The 23,165-nt window shown below is 34.6% G+C and overlaps 1 protein-coding gene across 6 annotated transcripts in view; it reads left to right on the top strand.

Moving 5' to 3' along the window:
- Elf1 (E74 like ETS transcription factor 1) overlaps window positions 1–23,165 on the top strand; it is a 104,171-nt gene that overhangs the window by 21,509 nt on the left and 59,497 nt on the right. The window contains exon 1 of one of the 6 annotated variants that reach the window (XM_040281450.2): window positions 5,558–5,687. The exons of the other annotated variants lie outside the window; for them this stretch is intronic. The gene's annotated coding sequence lies outside the window, so the exon portion shown is untranslated. Of the gene's footprint in view, window positions 1–5,557; window positions 5,688–23,165 lie in introns of those variants that run through there. 6 annotated transcript variants of the gene reach the window in all.

Genomic DNA, 23,165 nt, shown 5'->3' with positions numbered 1-23,165 from the left:
TATATTTAATTTAGAGGCAGGGTCTCCTTAAGTTGCTTAGGGCCTTATTAAGTTGTTGAGGCCAACTGGCTATGAACTCAAAATCCTCCTGCCTCCCACCTCAATTTCCTGAGCTGGTGTGCCACCACAACTGGTGGAATGAACCATTTTTGAAACATTATTTATGTGTCTTGAGTTTTTTGTTGAGTTTAGGTTCCTGTGCCAGGTGGTGGAAATAACAGTAGTGAGCAAAATCAAAACCCTGGTCCTTTTGCCTTTTGGTATGCCTCTTAAAATGCATAGACAATTGTTCAGGAGGCATACTTCTTATAGATGAGTCTTACTAACTTGAGTCTGTACAGAACAGAAAGTGATGAGAAAATAGAGAATTAACCGTTTCACATTACAGCCCACATTTAAATATTGTACACAGGTATTGGAACCTGGGATCATACTTTGAGAGTTGTTAACATCAATAAAATTATGTCCAGTTGGAATATTTATAATATTTAATCTAATTCTCTTAATTTTTATATTTAAATACTAGAGAACATTGATATTTTGATTTTCTTTCCTCTTTCTCCTTCTCCTCCTCTTCCTCCTTTTTTTTTTTTTTTTGTGTGTGTGTGTGTGTGTGTGATACTAGGGATCAAATCCAGGGATATACAACCACCAAGCTACATCCTCAGCCCTTTTTATTTTTTATGTTGACAAGGTCTCTAAATTACTGAGGCTGGCCTTGAGAATTTGTGATTCTCCTACCTCAACCTCCCAAGTTGTTGAGATTTACAGTGAAGCACCACCACAACCAAAGATCATTTATCATCTTAATGGTTCGATCTTTTCCTCCATTCTGATAGGGATAGCATGTGAGCTCCTGACCAGAGGATAGATTCAAAACAGGCTTTTTATTTAAGCCTCAATTTCTTAGGTATGAAAATTAGATGTTCTATGTTTTCATGTACTAAAAAAATTCAAATTTGAGTCTTTTAAAGGAGAAGATGCAACATAAGAAGGAAAAGTAAGTCCTGGATCATATAGTAAATTCGTTTTTAAAGGAAGAAAGAAGCTGTCTTAATGTCAGTTGACATCTAATAAGTTCATTCCATTGACCCAGTCTTTTTTCAGCTAGTAATTAAAAGAGGCAGCCATGACAGCTCTACATTAAGGTGTATACTGACTCAGTGTTTATCTAGTTTTTGAAAATGATATATTCACAATATGTACAGGTACATTATATTCCTATCACAAATCTTAAGTTGCCTTATTTATGAGTTCTGAGGTTTAGTTAAGGTTTATCATCCTGAAGTATTTGATGCTGGTTGTTTTAATGAATCATCATAATAGCCATTATTTATCAGGTGGTCAGTATGTGCCCAGTACTGTTAAAACACTTCAGGAACTAGATTTCTTTAGTCACGTGTGTTGAGGTGTAATTTCTATATGGTACAATTTGCCCTGTTTAGTATTATAGTTACATGAATTTTGACAACACAAATATAAATGACTATACACACACACACACACACACACACACACACACACACTACAGTCAAGATACAGAATATGTTACCTTGTTCTCCTTTGCTTCTTTAGAGTCAGTCACTTCTCATCCCCTGAACCTTGGCAACAACTGATAGGATTTCCCTTTGTTTTGTCTTTTCTGAATGTCCTATAAATGGAATAACATTGTATATATTTTGAGCCTGGCTTCTTTCATTCAGATTAATGCTTTTTAAAAAATTTTCAGTAGATGGAAACATTACCTTTATTTATTTTTATGTGGTGCTGAGGATCGAACCCTCACACATGCCAGGCAAGCACTCTACCATGGAGCTACAACCACAGGCCCCAGGTTGATGCTTTTGGATTCATCATGTTGTGGCATATATCAGAAATTTACCTATTTGTACCTGTTCACTGCTGCGTAGCATTTCATTGTATGAATATTCCACAATGTATTTATTCATTAACCAGTATTGGATTTCATTCAACTGACTTTCCAGTATTTGGTGATTATGAACAAAACTGTTACAATTATTTGTATAGTTTTTAAAAAGATAATACATGTCTTCATTTCTCATGGATAAATATCTAGGAGTGCTATTACTGGAGAGTATAATAAGTATATGTTTAACTTTAAAAGAAACTGCTAAAGTGTCTCCTAGAGTAGCTGTACCATTTTGTGTTTCCACCAACAATATGTGAGAATTCTAGCAGCTCCATATCCTCATTAGCACTTGCTCTTATCAGGTTTTTAAAAAATCTTATTATTTATTTATTTGATGGTTTTGGTGGTCAAGCCCAGGGCCTTTCACATATAGGGAAGCACTCTACCACTGAGCCAAATCCTCAACCTTTATTAAGAAATTCTTTAAAACAAGTTCTAACCAAGTTGCTTAGGCAGCCTCCTACTTGAGATTTCCTGCCTCAGCCTCCAGGTATGCACCATTGTTCCCTGCTCAGTATTTTTTGTTTGCTTTAAGCTATTCTAATGATGTGGAATGGTAGTGGGAACTTACTTTGCATTTCCCTATTGTGTATTAATGTTGATCTTTTCATGTGCTTTTTGCTATCAGATTTCCTATGGTGAAATATTTGTTCAGATCTGACCATTTGAAAAGATTGGACTGTTTTCTTAAGTTGTGAAAATTCTTTATATATTCTAGAGAGCAATAGCAATACATGAATTTAATTTAATCTTCAAAATAATCCTTCACAGTGGATACTGTTAGCCTGTATTATAAAGAAGTGATGTCCACAGCATTGTTAAATGATTGCTCAAGATGACACAGGTAATAGCAGCAGAGCTGGAATTTGAACCCAAGTAGATTGACTCTACCTGTGCTAAATTGTTTGCCTGTTTTTTTTTTTCTTTGATACTCTAGTGTGTGGCTATTTATATTTTTTTGATGTGTGGGGAGTTTGCTGTGAATAAAACTAGGATCTATTTCCTGTAGATGGTACAATATTTCTATTAGGTATATATATTATAATATTTCTATTAGGCAATATATTATAATAGCAACCTTAGAATCATCTCCTTAGGAACATATTTGTGTTGAAAAAGGTAGTTTTCCACTTTGTCTTTTACTTCACTTCTGTATATTGGTGATCAAAAGTATGTTTTTAAAATTACATTTCAAATATCTGTAATTATCAAGTATAAAATATTTTATAAAAATGGATTTTCTCAGTAGCAGAGGCTTATCCTTTAATATATCTAAACAGCATAAAATATCTTCATACTTGATGTCATTCGCTTTATCATTTGGAAACCTGTACCATACTGATGCCATATCTTCATGACACTCAGCATATGGTGATATACTTAGAGAATATGTACAACTTGTTGACTTTACAGAATGGCTTAGAATTTAGACACTTTTTTTTTTTTTAAAGTTCTGGGGTTTGCACCCAAGGGCACTCTACCACCGAACTACATTCCCAGCCCTTTTTATTTTGAGTTGGAGTCTTGCTGAATTGCTGAGGGTGGCCTTGAACTATTGATCCACCTACTTAAGCTTTCCAAGTAGCTGAGGTTAGAGATGTGTGCCACCAGGCCCATCAAACACTTTTTTCCCCCTTCCCTATACTGGGGATTGAACCCAGGAGTGCATAACCACTGAACCACATCTCCAGCCCTTTTTATTTTTCATTTTGAGATAGTTCTTGTTAAACTGCTGAGGCTGGCCTTGAACTTGGGATCCTCCTGCCTCAACCTCCCTATAGTCACTGGATTATAAGCATGTACCACCATACCCAGCTGAGGCTAATCGCTTTTGTAGTTTATTTTTTTGGTATTAGGGATTGAACGCAGGGGCGTTTGACCAGATCCTCAGCCACATCCCCCAGGTCTATTTTATTTAGAGACAGGGTCTCACTGAGTTGCTTAGTGCCTTGCTTTTGCTGAGGCTGGTTTTGAACTTGCCATCTTCCTGTCTCAGCCTCCCAAGCTGCTGGAATTACAGGCGCGTGCCACCGTGCCTAGCATTTTCATAGTTTTATAAGAGGTTTTTTGTTTATTATCTTCTCTGATTATTAGCTTTGTTACTTGTTCTGATATCATCTTTTTACTATTATCCTCTTTTATCCTTTATAATTTCTATTTCTAATTAGCTAAAAGAAAATAATGAGATATTAGGCTTACATGGATATTGTCCAAAAGGAGTTTCAGTTGTGGGGCCAGGGAAATCAGTGGACTTAATTTGCTTGAAGAAGCTTGTTTCTTGGTGTTTAGACTCTGAATAATCATTATGGATAAGTGTTTAGCTAAAGTAAGCTAAACAGGACATTTGGCAATAGAAAAAGTGATGTTTTTTTCTCTTTTGCATTTTTTGTTAATTTGTTAAACCATGAAGATTATTTAAGAAAAGCAGTAAACTCATACATGTTAGAGGAATGGACTAAATGGGCATTTCATAGGCAGAAAGTTGAATTACACTGCATCATTGCAAGCACTTGGGGAGGTGCTTACTGTTTTCAAGCCATTTTAATTAACTTAAACTTTTAGAATAAATTAATGTTTACCCAGGGGCCAGGGTAACTAGCTATAATGTTTTTGCTCCTTGGCCACCTTGTCAGATAGATGATGACTTGGAAAGCAGTTTTACTGGCTTCAGTTGTTTGCTCCTTCTGTTGGTCATTGTACAGTGGAGCAAAGCTGTAGCAAGGTGTCTGGCACATGGGAGATTTGAAATATATGCAGAAAGTCTTGTTGCAAAGAAAAAGCTGTGTATATCATTTGGAAATGGTAGAATTATGAAATAACTGATTGTATTGGTAATTTTTTGATATTATTTATTTATTTTTAGCTATAGATGGACACAATACCTTTGTTTTATTTATTTATTTTTATGTGGTGCTGGGAATTGAACACAGTGCCTCACACATGCTAGGCAAGTGCTCTACCACTAAGGTACAACCCTAGCCCTGATAACTTTTTCAAAATAAGTTTTTTTTTTTAAATCAAACTTGCAGTTCTATTTAAAATCATTTTGCTATGTTGGACTTTATAATGCAGACTAAAAAAAATTTATAAACTTTATTGACTCACACTTTTTCATTGAACTTTGGATTTTCTAGTGGATTTTATATCTTTAGAGAACCTACAGGTCTGCGTCTGGTATTGTACTTTGTTAGCTTTTCTGGATTACATACTAATATATCCCTTTCATATATGGGTTAATGAGTAGCCAGATAAGAACTACCAATCCATTGTTACATTAAGAACCACAGTTTGTTCTCTCCCATTCTCGTATACTTTTTGCCTTTCATTGTTGTATTTATTTGATATTAATTCTTAAAAACTGAAATTTTATATTTTAAAATAACATGGTTTTTAATTTTGTTTCCTCGTATGTTCTCATTCTATTTTATTGTTAATTTTAAATTAAGGCAGTAAGCTTAGTAATGGTTTAAATGAAGGTAGATCTTGCTCCTTGGTTGTATATTTCTCCTGGCCTATACCTCCCTCCCCCTTGCCATTTTTTACCTGTAGATTTGCATGTTTGACCTAGTAGAATAATTGAGTCCACAGCAACATGGGCGTGCCTCCCTTAGAAACAGTTTCATGTATGACTCATAAGCTGAAGCACAGACACCACTTCCCCAATCTACAGGAGCCATTTTAACAGCATAAAACTTGTCGGATTGCTTTTTATTTTTAAGCCCAAAGGACAAAATCTAAAGAGAAAGAATGTTTGAAGGTAACTTGTTTTATATATTTGCTTCTGGTTATTTCTTGAGCTGATAAACGGAGGGTGGTTCTTACCTGTTGAGAAGAACATGGCTGAAAGTGTTCTTTAACTCTGATAAAATGTGTGTAGTCAGTCACATGCCTGATTGCACTTAACTACTAGGGGGAAACAAAGCATTAAGATACTGGAAAGTTTTAGGTTTTCTTGGTAAAGAATCTTAAAAACTTTTTTTGCATGATTGGTGTTTTCCCCCTATGTGACTTCAGAAGAAAGGATTTTTTTCTTTTTTGACTACCATAAAACAACTAGGTTAAATTTTAGTTTAAGAAATCTAATCATTTGTGGGACTGGCTGTCAAGTTATGATTAAATAAACTGTAGTGCTCTTGTGATATGGATGTTAAAAAATTTAGGGGTAGTGGCTTTGTTTTGTCATTTAATTAAAGATGAATTTTGTGACAACTCACTCACAGGTGTTGCTCATGGACAATTCTATTTTTTTTAAGTTAATGAATTATGCTAAATATTTTGAATACCAAAAGTTTAAATAAAGTGAACAGTTATTTAGATAATAAGTAAAAGCGAGTTTAGAGTTTTATGTAAAGAGGAAGAAAGATTCTAATGATTCATTTACTACTAGAAAAAAAAATGAAGCCATCATTCACATTGGAAACTTGTTTTGAATAACAACCTTGGAAGCAAAGCTGTCAAAATATGTACTATTTCTATTTTGTATAAAAAGCAAAAGTGGAGAATTGTCTTCCCTTTTTCCTATTCTTAAGATTTGAATATTTTGCATAAACAAAAAACTTTTTGTGAGAAGATTGCTCAGTCTTTTTCTGAAATATTTGTCATTTTTAAAATTGTGAAATTTTAGCTGGCAAAGTATACATTCTGGTGTGCCTTGAAGTTTAGGTACTCTGAGAATCTGAGTGAATAGTATTTTACTTAACATATTTGAAACTAAAATTTGAATAAAAGTAAAATTTGAATATGCAACAATTAGGTCTAAAGCTTTTAGAAATAAAATTAACCAAATTATTTATTATTGACCAAAATGAAAATTTAGCTGGTTCATTGAGAATTTATTCTTACAATTTTCTGAAGTTGCCTAAAGCCCTATCAGATTTGAAAAAGAATATAGAAAAGAAGTTATTACTTCTTACCCTTTTGAAAGGATTGTTGATATTAACAGATCTCAGTTTTGTGGAATTATAAGAAAGACTTAGCAGACATTTTGCCAATTCAGGTCTGAACCATTTGTTATTATCTTTGTTTGCGTATTGCTGGTTTAGTCAGCCTGAGTAAGCAAAGGCTGTATTTACTTCAGGTCTGGACTGTTTGAAAAATCTAATGAAACCTTTTTGCTTTTTTTTTTTTTAATTTTTAAAGGCCAGTGATCCATAAAAGAAAAATTTAGAGGCACAAAAATAAGCAACGTAATTAAGGTTTTATTTATTAAATAAAAGTAGAAGAATCAGTGATTAAAAGTAGAAGAATTGGCTTCTTAAGATGAGGAAGCTTAATAAATTAAACTAATTGTATATTTAATTAAATTAACAATTAAAATAAAACAGACACTGGTCATATATATGTGTGTGTGTGTGTGTGTGTGTGTGTGTGTGTGTGTGTGTGTGTGTGTGTATGTGTGTTTCATGTTATGTGAAAGTCTGGGGTAGGGCTTTAAGAAGGGAGAAGGTGGTGGGGAAGGAAGAAAACTGAACTTCAACTTCTGTTATTACATAGCTCCCCTACATTGTTTTCCTTCCATAAGTTGAAAGTTTCAACCAGGTCACCTGAATTAAACTTAGAGTTTCTGATTTAAAGAACTTTTGTGCTGAAAAGTTCTGCCTCACTTTTGTAGATGAAGAAATAGTTACCCAGATGCTGAGACTGGCTCTGGGTTAGGCAGCGTGTCCAGTCTGGAGTTCCTCATGCTAATACACACTAACAAGTAATGCTTTGTTTGAAATAGCCTGTGTTTACTTAAGAATAAATAAAACCTTAAGTTGTTTGGTGATAATTATCAATCAAATGAGTTAACCAATGGTTTTGAAAATTAAAAAACCAGTGGTTTTTTTAATCAGAGAAGATGATACATTTGTTTAAATTCTGCAATAGTTTTTGTCATTTAGAATTTTTTATAGTTGAAGCATAGTTTGAAATATTGCCTCTGTAAAATAGTCCTAGATGTTAATACAGAAAATTGGGAACTTATTTGAACTTCTGGATACAAGAAAGGTTTTTTTTTTTTCCTCAGTTTTACCTCATATTCTATTAGGAGCACAAATACTGTCTAGTATTACACCTGTTCTACTAAAATAAGTGTGATATGTACATGTTCACAAAATCTACAGTTCTCTAAGCTTTAATAGTACACATTTTAAATTTAACCTTCTCATAGTAATCTAATTCCATGTCTTCATATCCATATATGTCAGTTATCTTTAAAATCTAGAGAATACAAAATCTTTTTCTACTGATTTTTAAAATATGTGTTATTGAGATGATTGGAAATTGACTTTTAGATCAGCTTGTTCTTGAGGTGTGAAATTTTGTTAGGTCCAGTTATTTATTTATTATTAAATTTAGCACTGTGTACAACTGTTGAACCTTCAAAATTTCTGAATATTCTTAATTCAATATCAGATCTTCCATAGCATGGCCATCGTTGTCCTTAAGCAACAGATGGCACAAAGACTAGAAACATGGTCTCTAACCTCACATACTTAAATTTCTTGTTGGGAAAATGGCTTGGTAACCACAGGTTGAAATAAGTAAAGAATAGAACCAAACCACCAATTAAATTCAGGGTCACACTGCCTAGAAATGAAAGATGACTAAAATCTGAAATAGGAAAGTTTATCTTGAAGGAATTATGAGTATTGAAGAATAAATAACATTTACCCAGGTTAAGAAGAGTGATTAAAAATTATACAAGCACTGGGTGCAGTGGTGCACATGCCTATAATCCCAGGGAGGCTGAGGTGGGAAGATTGTGAGTTCAAAAGCAGTATCAGCATCCTAGCAAGGCCCTAAGCAAGTGAGGAGAACCTAAATAAAAAATAACAAAAAAGGGCTGGGGATGTGACTCAGTAGTTAAGCACCTTGAGTTTAATCCTTGGTACTCAAAAAATAAATAAATAAAAATAAAATATATGCAGTTGGGAATGTAGCTTAGATGTAGAGCACTTGCCTAGCTTTCACAAGGTTCTGGGTTTGATTGCCAGAACCCATTTAAAAAAAAAATAAAGATATAAGCCCTATGAGATCAGAGATGTTCTATCCTATTTTTTTTTTGTCTTTTTCAACCTTCGACAAAGTACCAAGCATATATGGGTAGGCAGATACCACATATGGTATTAAATTCTTGACTACTCTAGGTTAGTATTTTATATGGCATTGTGACAAATTCAAATGGACATGTCCAGAATTTAAGAGTGGCAACTCTAAAAGGCATGTAGCCCTCTCTGGTGTGTGTACATTGTAGTCATTCAGAAAAAAAATTAACACCTGCCAGACTGGGGATGTAGCTCGGTGGTAGAACACTTGCCTAGCATGGGCAAGGCTGTGGGTTCAATCCCTAGTAATGTCAAAAGAAGAAGCAAGCAAACAAAAAAATTAACATCTGGGGCTGGGGATGTGGCTCAAGCGGTAGCGCGCTCGCCTGGCATGCGTGCGGCCCCGGTTCGATCCTCAGCACCACATACCAACAAAGATGTTGTGTCCGCCAATAACTAAAAGAAATAAATATTTTTAAAAAAGTTCTCTCTCTCTCTCTCTCTCTCTCTCTCTCTCTCTCTCTCTGCCTCTCTCTCCCTCTCTCTCCCTCTCCACCTCCCCCTCTCTCCCCTCTCTCCCCCCTCTCTCTAAAAAAAAAAAAAATAACATCTATCTGCATGTCTGATATTATCTTTTTTTGGTGGGTGTACTGGGGATTGAACTTGGGGGCACTTGACCACTGAGCCACATCCCCAGATCTGTTTTGTTTTTTATCTAAAGACAGGGTCTCACTGAGTTGCTTAGTGCCTCACTTTTGCTCAGGCTGGCTTTGAACTCATGATCCTCCTGCCTCAGCCTCCTAAGCTACTGGGATTACAGGTGTGTGCCACTGATCCTGGCTCTAATGTTATAATATTGTTCAAGCAGTATAATTGTCAACTCAGTGTAAGAAAGAATCTCAACTCAGCAATTCTGATTCATTAGGCTTAGTGTTTGGTTTGATAGTCAGCATTTTAATGAAATATTCTAGATGTTTTTGATTCAGGTGCTTATAGGCCATATTCTTAGGGAGTTTGTTTGCAGAGTTAAGACTTTGAAGAGTGATTAATCAATTATTTAGCATTTTAATTTTGAATTTTTAAGCAGCAGTGATATTTTGAAGTCCACAACGTCTACAAAAGAAGGTAGGTGATCAGGGTACTTTATTATCATTGTTCAAACCTATGTAGCCTCCTTTCTCTATCGTAGGTATCCCTTTATTGGCTATGTGCCTTTCAACTGCGCATCTCCTCCACATCTTTTCTATAACTTTGTTCCCTTTTTACTCCCAACCCATTGTAGTATTAACCATGATATATAATTAAACTAATTTTTGTTTTTCAAAGTAATTAGCCCATTCTTTATCTCTCTAAACTTTTAATATTAGCTTTTTAGTTCCACTTGGTGCTTTATGGATTCTCTTTTCAACCCCTTATCCTTGGGGCTCTAGGAAAAACATTACTGATCTAGGGGGCAACATTTGCAGTTTTTTGAAACCCTTCTCTCCTGAGAAATTTGTAATTGTTTGAGTATGGAGAAAGTAAGTTTTTTTTACCATGTAATGCTTAGCTGTGATTTTTGAAGTTTCTTTGGACATTGAACTGCATCATTGACTGCATGTTTGTAGGCTTTGCCTAATGTTCCATCCTATTTAATGGGACATTGTTAAATGTTCACTGAATCTCATTCTATGAATGGGAAGAAGAGTTCCACCAGTTGAACTGTCTGAAAATGATCATTGCTTCCATCAGTAGACCAGAATACCTTACTCCTTTACTTAGGATCTGCATTCATGTAAATGTTGGAAAATAGATTAGCATTATTTTTGAGTCAATTTGAATGACTCAGGCAGTTTTCAGTCAAATGAGCAATTTTTCTTCTATTGTGAAGAACCTATCAGATGTGTTGTATACTACAATAAAGGTAGTTATGGAGCACATTATGGGATCTTCTCTGGTCATGATTCTACAATGCCCCCACCTCACCCAACAAGAGAAAATTGAACACATTTATGTGCTATTTGCTTTTTCTTCTTAAGATTTTATTTTTTATTATTTTTTAAAATTTATATATGACAGTGGAATTCATTACAACTCTTATTACATATTGAGCCCAATTATAATAGTGCACAATTTTTCATATCTCTGTATACAAAGTATATTCACACCAGTTCGGGTCTATATATACCTGTACTTTAGATAATAATGCCCATCACATTCCACCATCATTTCTAACCCCATGCCCCCTCCCTCACCCTCCCACCCCTCTGCCTTATCTAGAGTTCATCTAATCCTTCCATGCTCCCCTTCCCTGTCCCATTATGAATCAGCCTCCTTATGTCAGAGAAAACATTTGGCATTTGTTTTTTTGGGATTGGCTTACTTCACTTGGCATTATCTTCTCTAACTCCATCCATTTACCTGAAAATGCCATGATTTTATTCTCTTTTATTGTTTGGAACTTTTTGTAAAGGGAATCACATCATATAATATACTTCAATGATTTGCTTCTTTCATTTAACTTTGAGATTTATCTTTTTTAAAAAATATTTTTGTAGTTGTCAGTGGACTTTTATTTTATTTATATGTGGTGCTGAGAATTGAACCCACTATCTCTTTCTAGGTAAGTGCTCTATCACTGAGCTATATCCCCAGCTCTCTCATATTTATCATAATTTTCATTGCAGTGTAGTATTCCATTGTTTATCTATACCAGAAGTATGTGTGTGTTTCTTTTAAACATTGGGGATTGAATCCTATGGTGCTCTATCACTGAGGTACATCTCCACCCCTTTTTATTTTGAGACAGGGTCTCCCTAAGTTGCCCAGGCTGCCCTTGAACTTGATTCTTCTACCTCAGCCACCCAGATCACTGGGATTACAGGCATGCACCACTGCCCAGCTATCTATTGTGTCTTGACGGCATTAGATTATTCCTAGTTTGGAAAAATTCTAGTACATATTTCGTGGAACTGAGTGTTAGAGTTTTGGGGCAGAATCTTGTGAAAACTGAAGTGTGTGAAAACTGCAGAAACATTGGGTCTTTCAAGAAAAGTAATTTTTTTTTTTACTTTTTATCAAAAATATTCAATAATAAGTTTATCAAGAATAAACTGCCTTTTAAAAATGTGCCTCATGGTAAAAAATGCAACTAGTATGGTTTGGTAGCATGTCCTTGATTTGTCGTAAGGCACTAGCATTTTCATCTACATTTGCTCTTGCATCATCAGAACAAATGTCAACACAGAGAAAAAAGGGAAAATAATATGTTAATATTATAATGATTGTTTTGACCTCATGAACTCCATGAAAAGTTTTCCAGATCCTCCGTGGGTCTGTGGATTACTTTTTGAGAATCATCATAATAGTGCAACATTGGAAATAATCCAAATGTCCAAACAATGTAGGTTAGTTAAATAATAGTATATCCACAAAATTATGTAGCAGAAATTTAATTTAACTAATAATATAGTATTTTTCTATTTTTCATGTCCCTCTAATAAGGAAATCAACATTTCTCAAAGAAAGTGAAAGTGTTTTCTAAGTCTCAATATTTCCATTTAGTTGGTTCCTTTGTGATTAAGAAAAGGGAAGTTGAAAGGCAGATTCAGTTACTGGCTTCTCTTCTAGTCTAAGAGCTCTCTGTATAGTAACTTTAATTTTCATGGTAAAAGGAATTGGCAGTGTCATCAATAATTTTTATATGTTTTATAGTAATATGTGTACTGTGCCTTCAAATTAACCTATTCCTGTAGATTCAGTTTCTCATTAGTCATTTTATGATTTACAGTTTCTTAATTTAAATCAAAATGTTCTTAATTGACTTCCCCTTAATTGAAAGAACTTTAACTTGCTGTGTATAGGGCTAGGGGTGTGTAGTTCAGTGATACAGCATTTATCTAGCACACATGAGAACCTGGGTTCTATCCCTTGCACCACAAAAAGAAAAAATAAAGTTTTATACTGAATTAATGGAGTGAGTTTTAATCTAGTTATCTTGGTTGACTCTCAGGTTTCCTTAGCATAAGGTTAGAACACTTTTTGTGGGAGGCACCATTGAAGATAGGCTATTTGGTACATCTGAGATATTGCTTTGTGTTATAATGGAAGCCTAATAATCATGTGTAGGCCTTAGAGTTAATATTTTTCTAAGCATTAAGTTATAAGGAATATTAAAATCTTAAAATTCCTTTCCAAATACCTATTGTGTTTGTTTAAAAAATTTCTGTTTTAAAATGAACTTGTTGGAGTATGCTGGGGGAATATATACGGTATAGTATGCTATTTTTTTGTTGTTGTTTGTTTGGTACTGGGAATTCATTCCAGGAGTACTTAACCACTGAGTCACATCCCCAGCCATTTTTATTTTTTATTTTCAGACAGGGTCTTGCCAAGTTGCTTAGTACAACCTTGCTAAATTGCTGAGGGTGGCCTTGAATTTGTGATCCTCCTGCTTCAGCCTCCTTAGTTCCTGGGATTACGATTACAGGTGTGCACCACCATACCTGGCATAGAATATCTACAGTCCACTATTTTATAAGGTCTTATTTATGAGATGCAGGGGATCAAATTCAGGGCCTTGTATATGCTAGAAAAGCACACACATTGAGCTACTTTCTTAGATCCTACATAAGGTTTGAAAAAATCTACAAAACAGAAGCAGGACATGGTGGTGCATGTCTATAATCCTAGGGATTCTGGAGGCTGAAGCAAGGGGATCACAAGTTTTGAGAACAGCTTTGGCAACTTAGCCAAAACCTTATCTCAAAATAAGATAAATAAATAAATAAATAAATGAAAGGCTTTGGGCTGCAAATTAATATCACATGTGTTTTAGTTTGCGGGGCAACTTAAAACAATTTGTATTTAGAAATAAGTTATGTTGTGGTTATCACTTTATTCAAAACGTTTTTATGGTGGTAGCATTCTAAGGTGGGCATTGTATTTGATCCTTTGATATATGGATCAGAAAAAAATTGTACATTGTTAGATAATTTATAACCTGTTAATCCTAGCCATAAACTTGAAAGGAAAGTGTAATATGCATCTAACTTTGGTAGAATAGAATAGTTGTATATCATTGTTAACATATTTGGTTGTTAAGTGGTAGACATTAGGTTCTTTGTAGCTGCATTGAGGCTTTTCCCTCCGTTTAGGGTTATTGCACCAAACATTGGAGCCAGAGGCTGTGGGGGAGGGGAGCTGAAGTGTACGGAAATGGACAAAGTCCCTCTTTCTTCAGGGGACTTAGTCCTTTTTCCCTAGATATCAGGGACAACTGAGATAATACATGTACAAGTAAGGACAGAAGTATACTAAAGAGCTGCTAGGAAGGTACTAATAACTTAGACTCTTGAAATGAATAGCCAGATCCTACTACTTGAAACTACCAGGCAAAAATGGTATTTTCTTTTCAAACAACTCATTCAAGAAATCTTACTTTAGGAGCATAGTGCCATCTTAAAACTTATTATTAGGTGTATATTAAGTTCTGTTTAGGGAAGAGAGGTTTCAGAAAGTTCAAGATGAACTTGTATGCAGTAAATTATGAGGAGTCATTTTGGACATTGATCTGGAATGGAGTGGTTATACTAAAGCCTGGTAGAATTATGGTTGTGGAAGCTTATATTTATAGTTAAGGTAAAAGTTGATCAATATGAATAGAGAAGATAGCTGCATTTTTATTTTTTACTCAGCCATAGTGTGTTGCAGATTTTTCAAATCTGCATCTCTGTAATATATACTCCTAAGAATACTTGAAAAGTCTATAATAATGAATTTTTTGTGTTTATCGAGTCTTGGATCCCAGTACCAAAATACTTTTATTGGCTCTGTTTTCAGAAATACTCTTTACCATTATGTGTTTCTGATACAATACTTTGACATATTTTCACATAAACTATTGAACTATTTATAAAACAAGACATAAAGATAGAGCAGAGAAGGCAGGAAATACTTGACGTTTGTATGCCATATCTTATTCTCTGCTTCCTGTCAGTTAAACCACGAAGAGAGGAACAGACACAGATGTACAATTGCTGCTTTAATTTTTCATTGGGGAAACCAGTTAGGCATAAAGCTTGTTTCATTAAACTTTTGATACTTGTTGATTCTAGGGATGTTATAGGCTCATTTTATATTCATGGATCATATGAATTATCTGGTGGCAAATAGATATTTGCCATAGGATCTAATAGGAAAGCAAAGCTTTTTATGTTGAAAGTGTGTTTCCTTTTATGACATTTTTATAGAACATAAAGATTGGCATTCACCAACCCAGCTAAAAAATAAAATTTAAGTTAAAAAAGTGAAATCTTAAGGATTCAAATTTGCTTTTTAAAGATGAATCTTTAATATTTAAGGATTTCACAGGAACCAATAAATAGTTTTTTTTTTCTTATGTTTTGAGACAGTGTCTTTATAAATTGCTGAGGCTGGCCTTGAGCTTGAGAACCCCCTGCCTTAGCCTCCTAAATTGCTGGGATTACAGGCATGTACCACTGTGCCTGGCTAAATAGTCTTTGGTTTATTGAAATGACTTAGACTTATGGAAAATAGTTTTTAGTATACATGTGAAGACTGCCTTTTTTGTCCATTTTTTGGGAATGTGAATGTATATCTGTATTTGAATCAGAAATACATATATCTGTTTCTTTGAGGATACTCAGTGAAGCCTCATTTAACCTCAGTTGGTTCTGGGAAGCTAGATATTTAGTGAAATTCTGTATAATACCCAACCATAAACATGAGATCACCATATTTTACCATTTTAATGAATGTTAGTAAGTAAAAATTATTAATAAAAGAGAGTATCTGGTTTAATTTGACTTTAACACATATGGTATTCTTAGTATGTTCAATAATAAAAAACAAAAATTATCTTTTACTGTCAAGTAGCTTATAATCTTACAAGATAGGATATAGGAAATGATTACAAAACAACTTGGGAGAATGAGCTTTATACCTGTTTCTGCTGTGGCATGTCTATTATTGTAAATTGTATTTGCCTTAGTCAAAAAATTGTGAGCACCTTTAAGAAAGTCTTTCTTAGCTACCTCTTATACTTCTCCCTTCCCCCACCAGTGTCTGGCTGTTAAGTTTCTAATGAGTGCTTGTTGAATAAATAAAAGGATATAGATAATACTATATAATTTCTGAAGACCATCTGGTATATAGAAAAAACAATACAGAAAGAATTTTCTTTCTCAAGATGTTTATTTGTAAGTTACTCCTATGCAAATCAGCATTGTATATTATAGTATGCCTTTGAATTTATCTACCTATTTTTTTCATCAGATATTCTTTTCCTCTTTTATGCACACTCAGATTATCTGAATGGTAAGCATCTTCTCTCTACAACTCTTACTTCCACTTAGCATAGGAGAGGTCACATTTTTTGTATTCAGTTGTAGGAGAGGGGTTGTGGTGTAGCTAGGTGGTAAACATTGAAGGAGAGTGGCGGAACTTTCTATTCATAGATTACAAGATAACAATTGCAATGTATTGCCTGACATTCCCTCATTTTAAAAACAAATATTTTGAGGAGGAACATTTTTTGTGTGTGTGTACCAGGGATTGAACTCAGAGGCACTGTACCACTGAGCCACATCCTCAGCTCTTTTTGTATTTTATTTAGAGATAGGGTCTCACTGAGTTGTTTGGCACCTTGCTTTTGCTGAGGCTGACTTTGAACTCATGACCCTCCTGCCTCAGCCTCCTGGGTTGCCTCTGGGATTACAAGTGTGTGCCACCGTGCCTGGCAACATATTGTTTTGAAGATCAATAAATTAGATTATAAGCCATTTCAGGGCAGAAATCTGGTTTATTTTATTTGTTGCAGACCTAGAATATGGTCTGGCACATTGTAAGTATTAGGTGGATATTTGTCAAATGGATAAATAGATGAATGAGCTTGACATGAAATCAGACATGGACTCACATCCCCATTGTAATTTCAAATACTTTTGAGTATTTCCTTGACAGATCTTTGTTGTGGATTTTCTGGGATCTGTCAGTACAATGATGAATGTAACGAGGTTCCTGCCCTTATTTGGTTAACTATCTTGATTTTTTATATCTTCATACATTTAGAGGTGAGTGTTATTGATATGAAGATTAAATAGGTCCTCTGCTAAATACTGTGTTTCCTAACTCATTTAAATAGTAGTTATTATTTTTTAGTTATTTTTATTTGTTATCTCTTTCCTAATCTCCTTGAGGAAGTGTCAGATATTTTTTTATTGATGCAAAATCATCTGTAAGTTACTAGAGAGGTTCAAGGATTAAATACAGTAATAGGTTTATATATTGCTTTGCAAATTATAGAGTAGTTATTAAACATGAGGCATTACTAACAAATGATAATATAAATGAACTTTATGGTGCTATAGTACAGTTCCTGAATGTGTCTTTATGATAAAGTATTTTTAAAAAATCAAATAGGCCTGTTATATCTACTAAGCTCAGTGGCAGAGAATGCAATCACCTTTGAGTTCTTGAACATCCTGAAAGAAGACAAAGCCATAAAACAGAAAATATCTCCAATAAAGATCCAGGTTTGAATGAAGCTTTACTTAGTCAAAATAACCATTTTTATAGGAGCATTCTTCTTTTAAACATCACTTTGGAGAAAGGTAAAGATTTCTCAAATGGTGATGACTGTAGTCTGTATTAAGGGATTTAAGGAGTCTGAGTCTGTCATGGATATCATGTCTTCATTGAATAACTAAGTCAGTTTTGACTATTGAAAATATTTAATACTAAATGACAAGATACAGTCATTAGTAAATATTCAAATACTTCAAAGTTTCACTGGTACCTAAATGAATGGAAGGATGATTTTGCTGTTTAGTTGAATAACTTGTAAGGACATAGTAATGAGTCATCTTTTGAAAATTTTATAATTTTACTGTTTCTACTTTTTTCTAATCTTGTGCAAAGAACAAAAATGTCAAGTTAATCAATTAAGTGAATTTTGTTTGTTTTAAAGAATTTTTCCATACCTTGAGCTGTTTAAAAACTATTGTTGAGAATGTGGGTTAGTGATTTGTGAAGTAATTTAATCAGTAATTGGTGAGGAATTTAAGGAGGGCAGTATACACATTAGTGACCTGGAGCTGTCAGAGTAGCAATCAAGCTATGGAATGTTTGTTTCAGCTGTCGTCATAATTTTTGGATGATATATCTCAGGTCCCATTAATGTGACTTGAACTGGGTTTTTTTTTTTTTTTGGTACTGGGGATTGAACTAAAGGGTGCTTTATCACTGAACTATTTCCCTAGCTCTTAATTTTTTGAGACGGGATCTCACTAAGTCTCGGAGGCTGGTCTGAAAGTTAAGATCCTTCTGTCTCAGCCTCTTGAGTTGCTGGAATTGCAGGTGTGTACTACATTAGGTTGTTTATTTTATTTTTTGGTGTTATCAATCAAACCCAGGACTTTGTGCTTACTAGTCATGTACTCTGCCACTGAACTACATCCCATTGCCTTGCATTGGTTGAGTTAATAGTCATAGAGACCATTCTATGTTATTAAAATGGTACTTGAAACCCTCCAGGAACTTCTGAAAGCATGCAGTATTGACCAGCTTTGTTAACAAGTAAGAACTACATTGTGGAATTTGTCTTGTTTTGTATTGTTTCCTGAACTAAACTTCATGGGAATTGGGACTATGCATTATCTCTGTATTTTCTACAATGTTGAGCTTAGGAGAAGTTCAGAAAAGATTGTAGGGTATAAGAAAATACGAAATTACATGTATAATTTATTAAATATCTGTATTTTAGGTACATATATCCTATAATACTAAGCCCATGACTTTCTGCGTTCTTATTTATTATTTGTGGTTTTACTGCAGCTGTTTTTTTTTTGTTGTTGTTGTTTGTTTCATTTAGTTTAGAGGCTTAGGATGACAGGATTATTACAGGAATAATTTCATCTTAAGATTCTTGACATGGAATATTAGAATTGTTTGATTATATCCAAACTTGTTTAAAATAGTTTCCTATTTAGAGAAGAAAGGAGGTATAACATTAAAAAAAAAAAAAAAAAAAAAAAAAAAAAGGCAGGCCATTTAGGTCTCACGCATGGGAAGAGGGAAGTTTTGCCCATAAAGAATCTTAAGTCTTAAAAATTTATTGGTAACCTGGGGAAAGCTGAAATGTTTTGTTTCCCTGGAGTTTATCTTCTAAAGTCTGGTTGTGTTGGGTCTTGAAAAAGGATCCTAAAATGTCATAGAAATAAAAGGTATTTATTCCACAGAAAATATGTGGAAAGATCTGGGTTGAACTTGGCAGTGTGCACAAACAGATAGCCTGGGTAGTGTATGTTGGGTTTCTTGGTGGAGTCAAGACAGGGTACTTTGACTTCTGTAATTGTGAGGTTGGGGGAAGGTAGGAAACTGAAAAATGCAGAAATGCTGAAACTGCTGCTGTTGAGATGATAGTTGATATAGTTTGGATCTTGAACGTGCCCCTGAGGCTCATGTATGAAAGGCTTAGTCCCCAACCTGTGCACTATTGGAAGTTGGAACCTTTAGAAGGTGGGATATAGGGGAAGGTCATTGGGGGTGTGCCATTGAAGGACATATTTGGACCCCATCCCCTCCTCTTTCTGTTTTTGATTTTTGACTGCCATAAGGTGAGCAGGTTGCTCCGCCATATGCTCCTTGCCATGATGTGCTAACTCACCTCGGGCCCATAGGCACTGAGGCCAAGTGATCATGGACTTAAACTATGAGGCAAAATAAACCTTTCCTCCTCAAGTTTTATCTCAAGTATTTATTATAATAATGGAAAGGGGAGTAACACAATAGCAAAGAATTACACAATTTGTGACAGAGGTGTACTTTTATTTTTTTAAAGAGAGAAGAATGAGAGAGAATTTTTTAATATTTACTTTTCAGTTTTCGGTGGACACAACATCTTTATTTTATTTTTATGTGGTGCTGAGGATCGAACCCAGTGTTCCCCGCATGCCAGGAGAGTGTGTTACTGCTTGAGCCACATCCCCAGCCCAAGAGGTGTACTTTTTAAAAAATACTTTTGTTTTAAATAAGCAGTTTTAAACCCACACCAAAATTGAAAGGAAGGTAACAAATATTTCCTATGTATCGTCCAACTCTGGCACATGCATAAATTCTTGAATTATCATCATCCCCACTAGAGTACATTCATTAAAATTTATGAACCTATACTGACTTTTCCTTATTACCAAAAGCCCATAGTTCACATTAGAATTTACTGGTGATAGTGTCCTTTCAGTAGATCTGAACAAATGTATGTAATGTCTATTTCCTCCATATCTTTTCAGGTTTGATAGATCATTTCATTTTAAATTTCCTCCATATCTTTTCAGGTTTGATAGATCATTTCATTTTAGTGCTGAATAATGAATGTTCCATTCTCCAGATGTATCACAGCTTATTCATTCTCCTACTGAAGGACATCTTGGTTACTGCTAGGTTTTGGTAACATAAGTAAACTTCTGTCTATTCCCAGGCAGGTTTTCGTGAGGACATAAGTTTTTACTTTCTTTGGGTAAATACTGGGTAGCCCTATAGCTTGATCATGTGGTAAGAGTATGTATAATATTGTTAGAAACTCTTCCAAATTGTCTTCCAAAGTGGCTGTACCATTTGGTATTCCAACTAGCCACAAATGAGAGTTCTTGTTGCTCCACATCTTCACTAGCATTTGGTGGTGGGAGTAGTGTTCTGAATTTGGGCCTTTCTAATAGGTATGTATATTATATATTATAGTATATTACTTGTCATTTTAAATTTTGCATTTTTCTGATGACATATGATATAGAACATCTTTCATATGTTTATCTTTTGCCACGGTCTTTTAAGGTCTTTGGACTTCTTTTTATTTGTACTGGGGATTGAACCAGGGGTGCTTAATCACTGAGCCATATACCCAGTCTTTTTTATGTATGTATTATGTATGTATTTTACTTTTGAAACTAGGTTTCACTAAGTTGTTTAGACTCTTTAAATTGCTGAGGCTGGCCTCGGACTTGGGATCCTCCTGCCTCAGCCTCCTAAGTCACTGGGATTACAGGTACGTACCATCATGCCCTCATTGCAGCATTTTTTTTTAAGTTATATTTTTATGTGGTGCTGAGGATCGAACCCAGGGCCTCAGATGCACTAGGTGGGTCTTGTACCGCTGAGCCACAACCCCAGTCCTTCCTTGGAGCATTTTTTAATTGGGTTGTTGATTGTTGTTTAAGCAGATGTCTTTTGCAAATATTTTTCTTCCAATGTGTCACTTGTCTTACTCTCTTCACATTGTCTTTCAGAGAGTAAAAATTTTTAATTTTAATGAAGTCCAGCTAATCAATTCTTTCATAGATCCTATTTTTGATATCATATCTCTCATCACAAAACCATAGTCATCTAGTTTTCTCCTGTGTTATGTGAGTTTTACAATTTCTACATTTTACATGCATGTTTGTGATCCATGTTGAATTAATACTTACAAAGGATTTTAATTTTGTGTCTAGATTCTTTTTTTTTTTTTTCTTTTAACATATAGACAGTTCTAGTTGAGAAGACTTACCTTCTCTCCATTGGACTGCCTTTGCTCCTTTGTCAAAGCTCAGTTGGCTATATTTATGTGGATCTATTTCTGGTCTCTTATTTTGTTCCATTGATCTATTTGTCTCTTCTTTTATCAATACTTCACTGTCTTGACTACTGAAGCTTAGAGGTGGATGTTTAGGTTTGATCCATGGTATATCCTCTTTACCTTTCCAGTGTAAGAAAACCTTTTACATATCCATCTTACAAATCTGACTGAAGTTTCCTTAAACATTTGTCATATCATGAACAATTTAAATCCTGATGATGAATTTCGAGTTTTTCCTATCAGCATTGAAAGCCATTGGTTAGTTTTAAGTAGAGAAGTAAGTTGATTGTATTTTCATTTTTGGTAAATGGCTCCTATTCCAGGGTAAAAACCATTAACTCTAGAATAGAGTTAGTAAGGGCAAATCAAATGAAAACAAGAAGCAGCTATCACCTGATAATGTAGGGCGTGTCTATTAAATGATTTATATGATCTTGAAAATTTTCTTTCAGCTAATAGTATGTCTATCTACTTCTAAGAGTAGAACTTCTTATGATAGAACAGTTTCTACCAGAAGAGTATTGTGCCAAGTGGGAATTAGAGGAAGGGAAGGCAGTCACAGTGAAATCTCCTGGAGATACTTTTAAACAATGTATCCTTGACTTTTCTCTGTCAATGCCAGAGTCTAATGCAGTTATTGATGGAAATCTTGCCCTCTCAGATGGGGAAACGATTGCACTAGAGACTTGCCCCATCCACCAAGATGAAAATGTTAACTAGGGGGAATAAACAGCCACAGAAATGAAATAGAATTTCCTTGAAGTTAATTCTTGTTTGTTGGAGAGATTTTTTTTTTAATCATTAATTGCCATAACAGGTTGTGCTGATAAGGACATTTTATACATTTTAGCATGTTATGAATAGGGGTCTTTTTTTTTTTTTCCCAGAAGTTGAGATTTAGGGTGCTGGCAGGAAGAAAGTTTTTCCAATCTGTTAATTTGCATAAGAGAAGCATGAATTAATGATGTTTCGTGATCATAACTCTAAGGCTTTAAATTGTTTTTTTTGAGACAAGGTCTCACTAAGTTGCTCAGGCTGAGGCTGGTGAAGTTGCTGAGGCTTGTCTTGAATTTGTCAGGCTCTAGTCTCAGCCTCCTAAATTGCTGGGATTATAGGTGTGTGCTACCATACTTGGCTACTTTCAGATTTTTTGAGCCAGGAAAGAAGTTAAACTTATTTCATGACCAGAGTGAAAATTATCTGCTAACGGGTAGATATTTCTCTTTTAGTTTTAAGTTCTCTTGCTTTCAGAACATGCTTGAAAAAGGGTTAATCTTAAACACATGTATGGACAGGTCTAGGTATGCCTAGGAATGCAATCTGTCTGTTTTGCAAGGTGCTGTAGATGCTGCCTGACTGTAATCTGACACCAGGTGGACCAAGTAGCCAATGATAGAAAGTGGAGAACTATGTGAAAGAACTGGAATTTCAGGTCTGGAGAGTAATTGTGGCCTGCTCTCAGACTCTTGGAACTGTTCAACTGAGTGTCAGCAAAAAGGCAAAGAATACAGAAGACGGACTGTTTAGTTTTTTAGTTTGATCATACTTTTTTTTTTTTTTTTTAATTAACATGGTTGAAACTAAGGTGAGCTCAGAC

Source organism: Ictidomys tridecemlineatus, chromosome 6 (genome assembly GCF_052094955.1).
Source record: "Ictidomys tridecemlineatus isolate mIctTri1 chromosome 6, mIctTri1.hap1, whole genome shotgun sequence".
NCBI classification, from domain to species: Eukaryota; Metazoa; Chordata; class Mammalia; order Rodentia; family Sciuridae; genus Ictidomys; species Ictidomys tridecemlineatus.
Note: the sequence above shows the minus strand (reverse complement) of the source record. Positions and strands in the feature narration are given on the sequence as shown.